The sequence below is a fragment of the Petaurus breviceps genome, unplaced genomic scaffold (assembly GCF_028583685.1).
Source record: "Petaurus breviceps papuanus isolate PSGF00001 unplaced genomic scaffold, PetGlider_PUasm1.0 551, whole genome shotgun sequence".
Taxonomy (NCBI): domain Eukaryota; kingdom Metazoa; phylum Chordata; class Mammalia; order Diprotodontia; family Petauridae; genus Petaurus; species Petaurus breviceps.
Window position 1 is genome coordinate 18513035 of NW_027186372.1, and position 8642 is coordinate 18521676.

Genomic DNA, 8642 nt, shown 5'->3' on the forward strand with positions numbered 1-8642 from the left:
CTGCAAGAAAGGAGAATATTCCTGGGAGCCCAACAATACACACAGGAGTCAGTAGTGAAATTACCAGTGAAAATTCGCTAACTCTTTGTTTCTAGACCTGGCTCCCCCACAACTAGCTGTATGACTGAAAACAATTCACTTAATCGCTTGGATCTTCAGTTTTCTCTTACCTAAATTGGGTATAAGTGGTGTACCTAACTCCGCAGGATTTTTACTAGGGTCAAATGGACAATATGGGCAAAGTGCTTCGTAAATTGCAAAGCAAAAGGTAAGATGCTGTACATGATGCTCTCTATATCACTTATCCACTCTGGGCTTCAGTTTTCCCGAGAACAAAACGAACGGGTTGGCCCATATGCCTTCTAAAATTCCTTCCCAATATTAACAATATTGAAACTTTCTTCACAATCTGGCACAATGATCTGCATATAAGAAGTGCTGTAAAAAATGATTATTGAAGGAAATGTTTTCTTGAGATTACATCAATGATTTCAGGAAAGCAAGCTTATAAAGTTAACTTATACTAGAGCATTAGGGAATTCACGTGGCTGCCCTCTGAAGAGTGTTATCTGTTTGACTCAGGGGCCTCTATGGGTCACGTGACCAAGAATGGGCGTGCCAGAGATGGGGGCCTCCCGGTGTGAGGACCGCACTCAGATGCAGGTCTTGAGACTGCGCTTCCCATGGCGCTGCGCTTCGTTGCTGTGCAGCACAGTGGTTAGGGGCCATGGCCACCGCCACCGGGAGAGCTAAACTATCAGTTTCAAGATAGAAGAAAAGACAGTACCAGATTCACACTCTTTATGGTGGAGATGGGAGAGACAGGTGTAAGTATGGCATGGTGGGGCTGGGGCACACCAAAGTGACCCTCCACGTGGAACGCTTTAAGGAATGGGCAGTGGTGCTGGGTAACACTGCAGTCACCAGGGGCTGGTACTATCGGCAGGTAAGAGTCAAGAACTCAGCCTTTCCAAATAGGTGTGGCGGGTGTAGACATACCTGGGGATTTCTGCATTGCTGTGCGTGATCGTTCCTGGGTGCTCAGCTGTGCTCATCGGAAGTGGCATGCCACACTGGCCAATGAAAGTGCCCCCATAGCAAGCACTGGCCAGCCCGAATAGGTGGGGCTGCTGCCGAAATCCTAGGTACAGGGACTGAGCCTGGTGGGTGTAAGCCAGCCTGCTGTGGGATACACCTCATGAACAGAGTTCCGAAGCCCAATGATGCCCGCCTTTGCCATTTGGAGTGGACAGCTGCAGACCCACTCAGGCCTTGATGTGCCTGAAGGAATCCAGGGTGGCTTAACTACAGCCTCCCACTGAAGCCCCCGGGTGGGCCCTTTCATATGTCCAGCCCAGTATATTCTAGTTTTCATACCTGCTCAGCCAGCAGTATCTGGCACTTGTGCAATATCTTAAGTCCATATGCCATTCTTTCTTCTATTCCCTATGATAGAAGTTGAAGAGAGACCTTTCAATTCAGCCAGACACATGTGTCTGATTTTGATGGGGACCAGTGTGGTTATAGAGGATGATACCAGCACCTCCTATTGGGTCACTAGACAGTCTTGGTTTTACCCATTCTGAAAGTTTCCCCCTGCAGCTCTGCTTTAACTTCTTCTTTACTATAATTCTGCATGAGACATAAACCAAGGTGACTCACTCTGCCCATATTTGGGTTCTACTGATTTTGTGTTTGGGGGATCCACCAAACTTCTCCAGAATGAGCCCTTTCTACCTGTGGCTAGAGGAATGGCAAAAAAATTGTTGATGTGTCATTATCCATTTCTTTGTGTAGTACATAGATTCTGGACTTTTAACTCATTTTTAAGTACATTATTGACTCAGTATACTGTAGCCTGACAATCCCAACAAACTCAGAACTATATCATCTGCCATCCAAACATAGCTACAGTCATTCCCATCCATGAGTCTTTCTGCCTGTCCAGATTCCCACACCCAGACAATCAGTTACAGTTGTGGAGGAAAATGGAGAAAACTTAGGGGTTAGCTAAGTCATTGGTACTGGGAGTTGGTGTTCCTGCCTTTGAGGATTTCGTAAAAGGGTTGCTGGGCAGGAGGTCTCATCTAACTCATATTTGGCAGACTTGAAAATTTTCAGTTTTAATCAGACAATGCAACAAATAGTATTCTCTGGTACACGGACCCATTGTCCACCTCACCCCCCAATTAGAAGAGTGTGATCTTTGCTTTTTCCCTAGAAGAAATGCGAACCTCTATAAAGCAAGGTTTGAAGTATATGTGGAGGCTATTACTGTATAAATGTACATCCTGTACACTCTCTGGCCCCTCCTCCTGTAGTAATGGTGGCTAAACACCCCTCATCAAGTAGACGGGAAGAGGGCTGGGTTTAACAAGAATATTGATTTGTGTAATTAAAATCTTATTTCATCACAAAAAGAGCATATCTATTTGTAAAGAGATCATCTTTTAAAAGGATTGCTTAAAATTGAGAAGTTACCTTCTGCATTTGAAATGGGGGGATAATTAATCTAGAGCTAGAAGGAGTATTGGAGGCCTGCTAGTTAAACCTCCCTGATTTGAAGTTAAAGAAGCCGAGACCCAAACTAAGGTAAAGTGACTTCCAGATAAAGGTCGAATATCAATAAATCACAGGGTCAAGATTCAAACTTAGGTCCTGTGAAGCCTTCAGAACTCTTTTCTTTAAACCATAAGACATCTGGGACAAAGTCTTATCTAAAGGACCTCTTCATATCAAAATGATATAGTATAAGCAGTGGTCTACTCTTAACTATACCTACTACCAGTTGCTTTAAAATATGTGTGCCCTTTACTCTGGGCAGTAGTAATGATTCCAGGAATGAGTTTTGACCCCGGATCCAGTTCATAGTGAGCTATTTATCAAAGGTCTTATCTGTAATTAGAAAATCTGAACAACTGGGATGTTCTGACAGATTCCTCCTTTCACTTCACCTCCTTTCACTGGGTGATCTCCAGTTTCCTATCTTCAATAACTAAAACTACATCCAAACCATTCTTTCTGCAACAATTAGCTTTCTACATCAAAAGCAAAGTGACTCCTGAGTAGTCAAAGGAAAGGAGTGCTATCATCAGGGTGACTCGTGTCATGCCTGGATACTCCTACGCCCTCCCCTAGTTTATGCGCATTCCGCTGCCATCAGTGACCAACTACACCTTCAGAGACAGGTGAGCGAGGCAGCCTCAGAGAATATGGGCTGCCCGCAAAACCAACTGTAGGGAAAGGGGGTGGGGTAAGGGGTATCTTACTTCTCTGTTCTCAGAGAATGAAAACATCAACACAGTGACACATTTCATTCTAACTCAAGGTGAGTCACAGAGTCCATCCTAAATCCAAGACTCCCCTTCAGAAACAACTGCTCATTTAGTATCCCTCAGAACAAAGAGTGGCACATCATCTGATTTCTTTCCACTTCACCTGCTAGTCCCTTTGAAGTGCTGCACTTGACATCCAGTGACAAATAGCCTCCTTTAAGGCTCTTAAGTCACATATCACCGACTGCAGACTTCAGTTTGGAGTCATGCACAAGAATACATCTCTCTACCAAGTAAAAAATGTTCTTTCTGCATTGCCACACACATCCCCTAAACCTGAGGCCTGTGTGCAAATGAGTTCCCCAAAGGAGGACTTTATCTTTAGGATTGGGAGGAAATCACTGTGTGCCCACATTTCATAAATGAATTCAGGACAAGAGATGCCTTCTGTGGACTACAGTCCCTCAAGTTCTCTCATAAGTGACAAAAATTTGTGTTAAAATGTGTATTTACTGCCTGCTGATTGCTTTCTATCCTGCAGGAAATAATATTCAAAATTAATTGAAATGACTTAAAATATTGATGCTATTTTTGTGCCTGCAACATGAAATGCAGAACTGAGGCAAATTTTTAGCCTGGAATACACAGATAATTCAAGAAGTGGCTTGACTTCTAGGGGTGATAGGAGGGTTGCCCCGAATTATCTGGAAAATTGCCTTGAAGCTCCACTTCACTTACACATTCAGACATTTGCAAAATATAAATCAAAACATTTGTTCTCACTTTCCTAATTCTAGTCAGCTTCTTGTACAGTAGTCTAAAAAGAAGGAAGGAAGCAAACATTTATTAAGTGCCTACTATGTACCAGACACTGTGCTGTGTGCTTTACAAATACATCGCATTTGCTTCTGACAACTCTAGGAGGTAGGTGCTATTATTATCTCTGTTTTACAGTGGAAGCAACTGAGGCAGGCAGAGGTTAAATAACTTGCCCAAGTTCACATAGCTAGTCAATGTTGGAAGCCATATTGGTACTCAAATCTTGCTAGGCCCAGTCTAGCTGCCTCTAGTAGAGATTCATATTACCTTTGTGGAAAATAACAGCTTATATTTTGTTACCTTTTATCCTTTTCAAAATGTTTTCCTCAACGATATCTCTTTGAGTTGGACATTATTATTCTCATTTGAAAGTCAGGGGATTTAGGCTCAGAAATATTAGGCAATTTGCTGAGTGACTAAAGGCCGTATGGTAGGCCAAACACCCAAGTCCTGATCTTCTTACTCTGATTTTCTTTTAACTGAACCAGACTTATTAAAAAAATTGGTTTTGCATCCAAGCAATGCCACAACAAAATGTGGAAATGCTGCTCATTAAGAAGTTATTTTGTCTACATGTAACTGGGCTTTTATCCAAGCTGGGTCATTTTTCATGTTGCTGCATATATAGATGTGACTTGGAATGGATGGAGAGGATGCTGAGTATGATCCAATATTGAGTAATTATATGAAGGGCAGTGTTGTTATGAAAACTTCTTGGGAAAAAGACTTCTGTGGTTCAAGACAGACGCTGGGACCTGTGAGAGGGAAATGCTTTTGAAGCTGCAGACTTATAGGGAAAACAGGCTCCCAGATATATACCTGAATTTCAGGTGGTGTCCCTGAAGACTTCAGATAAAGAATTTCTCCTTGGTTGAGATTAGGGTTCCACTTTTGATTTGAGCTGAGATCATACCTCACTCTCACCTGATCATCTCATTTACTCTTATACATTTTCTGATATATTCTAATCAATATAATTTTTTCTGATTTCTGTTTGCTGATTTGATTGCATAAAACTGTTTACTAGATATTCACATTTGGGATGGTCTTTTGTGTAACCAATGTTGATGAGATGGGACAAAGCTAGTGTTAGCTGAGGGATACCTTTTCCCTTAAGAGCAACCAAGGAAGTAGCATTTACTCTGAGCCAGACCTGTACCCCTAGACCATCATTATTTAAGGAAGCTAATAAAATTCTAGTTTGGTACCCTTCTTGAATATTGAAGGAAAGAGCCCATATTTCTGACTCTTCCTGCCCCTATCCCTCCACTCCCATGCTGTACAGGCCCTTCCCCGGGCTCTCTTCCTCTCTGTCAGCTAGTGAAACAGGGTTGATTGCCATAGTCCCAGCTTCCAGGAAGCATGTATGCTAAGCAGTCCCTGCTCCCCGGCCACTTTTACACTCTGGTAGCATTAGATTCAAGATTCTGGCTCCCTGTTCCTCATTCTTTACTAGGCAATTTAGAAGGGTCAGTGGTCCACCATAAACTACTGCCTCACTCTACTGGTGAAAGGGCAGGCTCCCATTAGTGTCATATAAGTTCTTTTTCTGAAAACGATATAAACTGGAGCTAAAAGAGGCACTGATCTTTTGACTGGAGGGCACATCCAACCCACCGTCAATATGCCGTCCATAGAATTGTAGGGGAAAAAGCCCTGCATACCTGTGCTGTTCCTGTGTGCATCTGTTCTCTTCCTCTTATTGCAGCTCTCCTGTCTACTGTATTCTCTTTAGAATTAGGACCCATCATATCTACACATGCTTCCTGTAGGGTGCCATTGGATAACTCATGTAGACATGATGTCGATATCTTACATGGCACACGCATTGTACATACACAAAATTAGATATTCTTTTAAAAAATTGTGCCTGGAGGGGCAGCTAGGTGGTGCAGTGAGTAAGAGCGCCAGCCCCAGAGTCGGGAGAACCTGGGATCGGTTCTGGCCTCAGATACTTAACACCCACACAAAAAAAAAAAAAAATTGGTTTGTAACCCTGGGGAAATTAATTTAACCCAATTGCTTAAAAAAAAAAAATTGTGCCTGAAAGTGCTCTCACACACTAATTTACAAATACTCTCACATCGATACAGTCACAACTTGTATTCACTATACAAGTCAATAGAGTAATTTAAGATTAGTCAGAAAGCCCATTGCATATGCCTCTAAGCACAAGTTAGTTCAAGGAAACCATAGTCTCAAAATTTTAGAGCCAGAAGGCACCTTGGAGATCATATGGAGCCAGTTACCTTATTTGACAGAGGAGGAAACAGATAGAGAGAAAGAAAGTGCCTCACCAATGATTGATCATTCTACTGAGTGTCACTACACTATCAGGACTCAAACCCAGGACTCTTGAAACTATACACTAAAAATATCTACTACACAACACATATATTTGAAATAAAATCTCAAGTCTTTTTTCACATTTTCTGACTGGTCTAGGTATCTATTACACCTTATTTGTATGTGGTAGAGAGGCGATCCCTAAGGAAAAACACAAAAATGAGGTATTTTATGGGTGCAGTCAGCATGTAACAAATTGCTAACAGCAACCATCTGAAACGTGGCTATTTTGCATTTTCTGACTCCATCAACTATATTCTAGCTATGCTCCTGAGACAGAGCCAAGACCCTAATGTTTCATCATGTCCTGAAGAATCTAAGAGATGGACTTTTAAAAAAGTAATAAGTTTCCCTGAGCATATCTGTTGCTTCCAGGTAACCATAACTATTCTGTCCATTAATATAGTAGTTGACTGAACTGCCCTGGATGTCTCTGAAGCAATTAAAATAAATAAAAAGTTGCCAGGAGTTACATATGATTCACCTTAACCCCTTAAGTGCACTGCAGTCTAGGTGGGTTCGATGTATTTTAGTCATTTTTTCAGATCCTCTGCAATATACTTATGTTGTGTGTATGTATATGAAGTAGTTTTTAGCTTTGAATATGAAATATGATTCACCTAAATAGTGTTTATTCTTAGCTACAGCAGACTACATAACTATTGCCACAGTTTTCTTGCCAGACTCATGGCAGCTGTGAATCGGACCATCCTGAGCTAATGATTATGGCAAGCGACAAGGCTGAAGTGGGAGAAATTTCCTGGAAAACATGGCACTCCAGATTGTCTTCTATGAGAGTAAATAAGAGGCCATCATAGGTAAGGATAGGGACTTGGAAAGAGGCAAGAAAATGTTCATAGTTTGGGAAGAAAGCTGAAAAAATCAAAGCAAAGATGCCTCACAGTAACAACAAATTTCCTGTGGGTTATTGTGAAGCATCTTTGCTTTGCATTTTCTGTCTTCCTAGATCACCACTTTATAAGCATTATTAGCTTATTCAAACGCTTTCTATAGCCCCCTACTGCCTATAATTGTAACCCCAAGCTCCTTAGCATAGTATTTAAAGGCCTTCATTCCTTTATTCTTAGAGGGTATTGTCTAAGACTATAAGGTATAGAGCAATTTATCTGTCTCAGAAGAGACAGAAGTTAGTTTCATCAAGTGAATTAAAGTCTAGAACCTCTCCCCTACCTTGCTCCCCCCACGAAAAAAAAGTGACAAGTATTGTACTGTGCCTGTGTGTTAGGAATAGAGAAGGAAAGGAGAAAAAGAAATCTCAGGCTTTCAAGAACTTATGTTTTAATGGGTTTAGGGATAGGGTTAGACAAAACAAGTATATAGTATTTGGTTACTTCCAGGAGGGAGGTCACCAGTGATTGATAATCAGAATAGGTCTTCTGCAAGAGCTAAAATGAGGTTTGAAGGAAGCTACTGGTTCTACCAGAGCTAAGAAGAAAGTATGCTGTGCCAGCACATTGCCTCTGCCTTTTAAAACCCTTCAAAAGCTGACTCCTTCCTACCTTTCTAGTTGTCTTATACTTAGCTCCCCTATGGCATCTAGGTGGATAGACCACCAAGCCTGAGTTCAAAACTAACCTAAGATACTTACTAGAATTCATCACTTAACCTGTCTGCCTCAGTTTTCTCAATAGTAAAATGGAGAGAATGATAGCCTTCCAGGGTTGTGATGAGGATAAAATGAGATAACATTTGTAAACACTTAGCATAGTAACTGGAACATAAGGAGGTATTTAATAAATGCTTATACCTTTCCTTCCTTCTTCTGTGTATTCTACAATCCAGCAATGTTGGCCTCTTGCTGTTCCTTATGTAACCCAAGTGACAAAGATTATTGGTATGGGACTTGCTCCTTATTGTTGGAGTTCATTGCCCTATGATTTCATGAGAGGTTCACAAAAAACAGGAGAGAAGACAAATCCTCTCTTCAATCTTGTCACTCTTCAGTCTCTTCTGGTGCTTCTGGCTTCTAGCTTCAAGAGAGAAAATGGATGTCAACCCCATTTCAGATTACTGGAGGGAAGAAAAGAAGTCAACGTGTGAAACTTCAATCATCCTTTTATTCTCAGCTTGCTACTTTAGGTAATTTTCTTCTTCTGGTAATCTCTCTCTCTCTCTCTCTCTCTCTCTCTCTCTCTCTCTCTTTCTCTCTCTCTCTCTCTCTGTCTCTCTCTCTTTCTCTCT

At 41.4% G+C, this 8642-nt stretch overlaps 1 pseudogene; it reads left to right on the forward strand.

The window, feature by feature from the left end:
• Window positions 1–683: 683 nt before the first annotated feature.
• Window positions 684–1322, forward strand: LOC138172853 (SPRY domain-containing protein 4-like; annotated as a pseudogene).
• Window positions 1323–8642: the final 7320 nt, after the last annotated feature.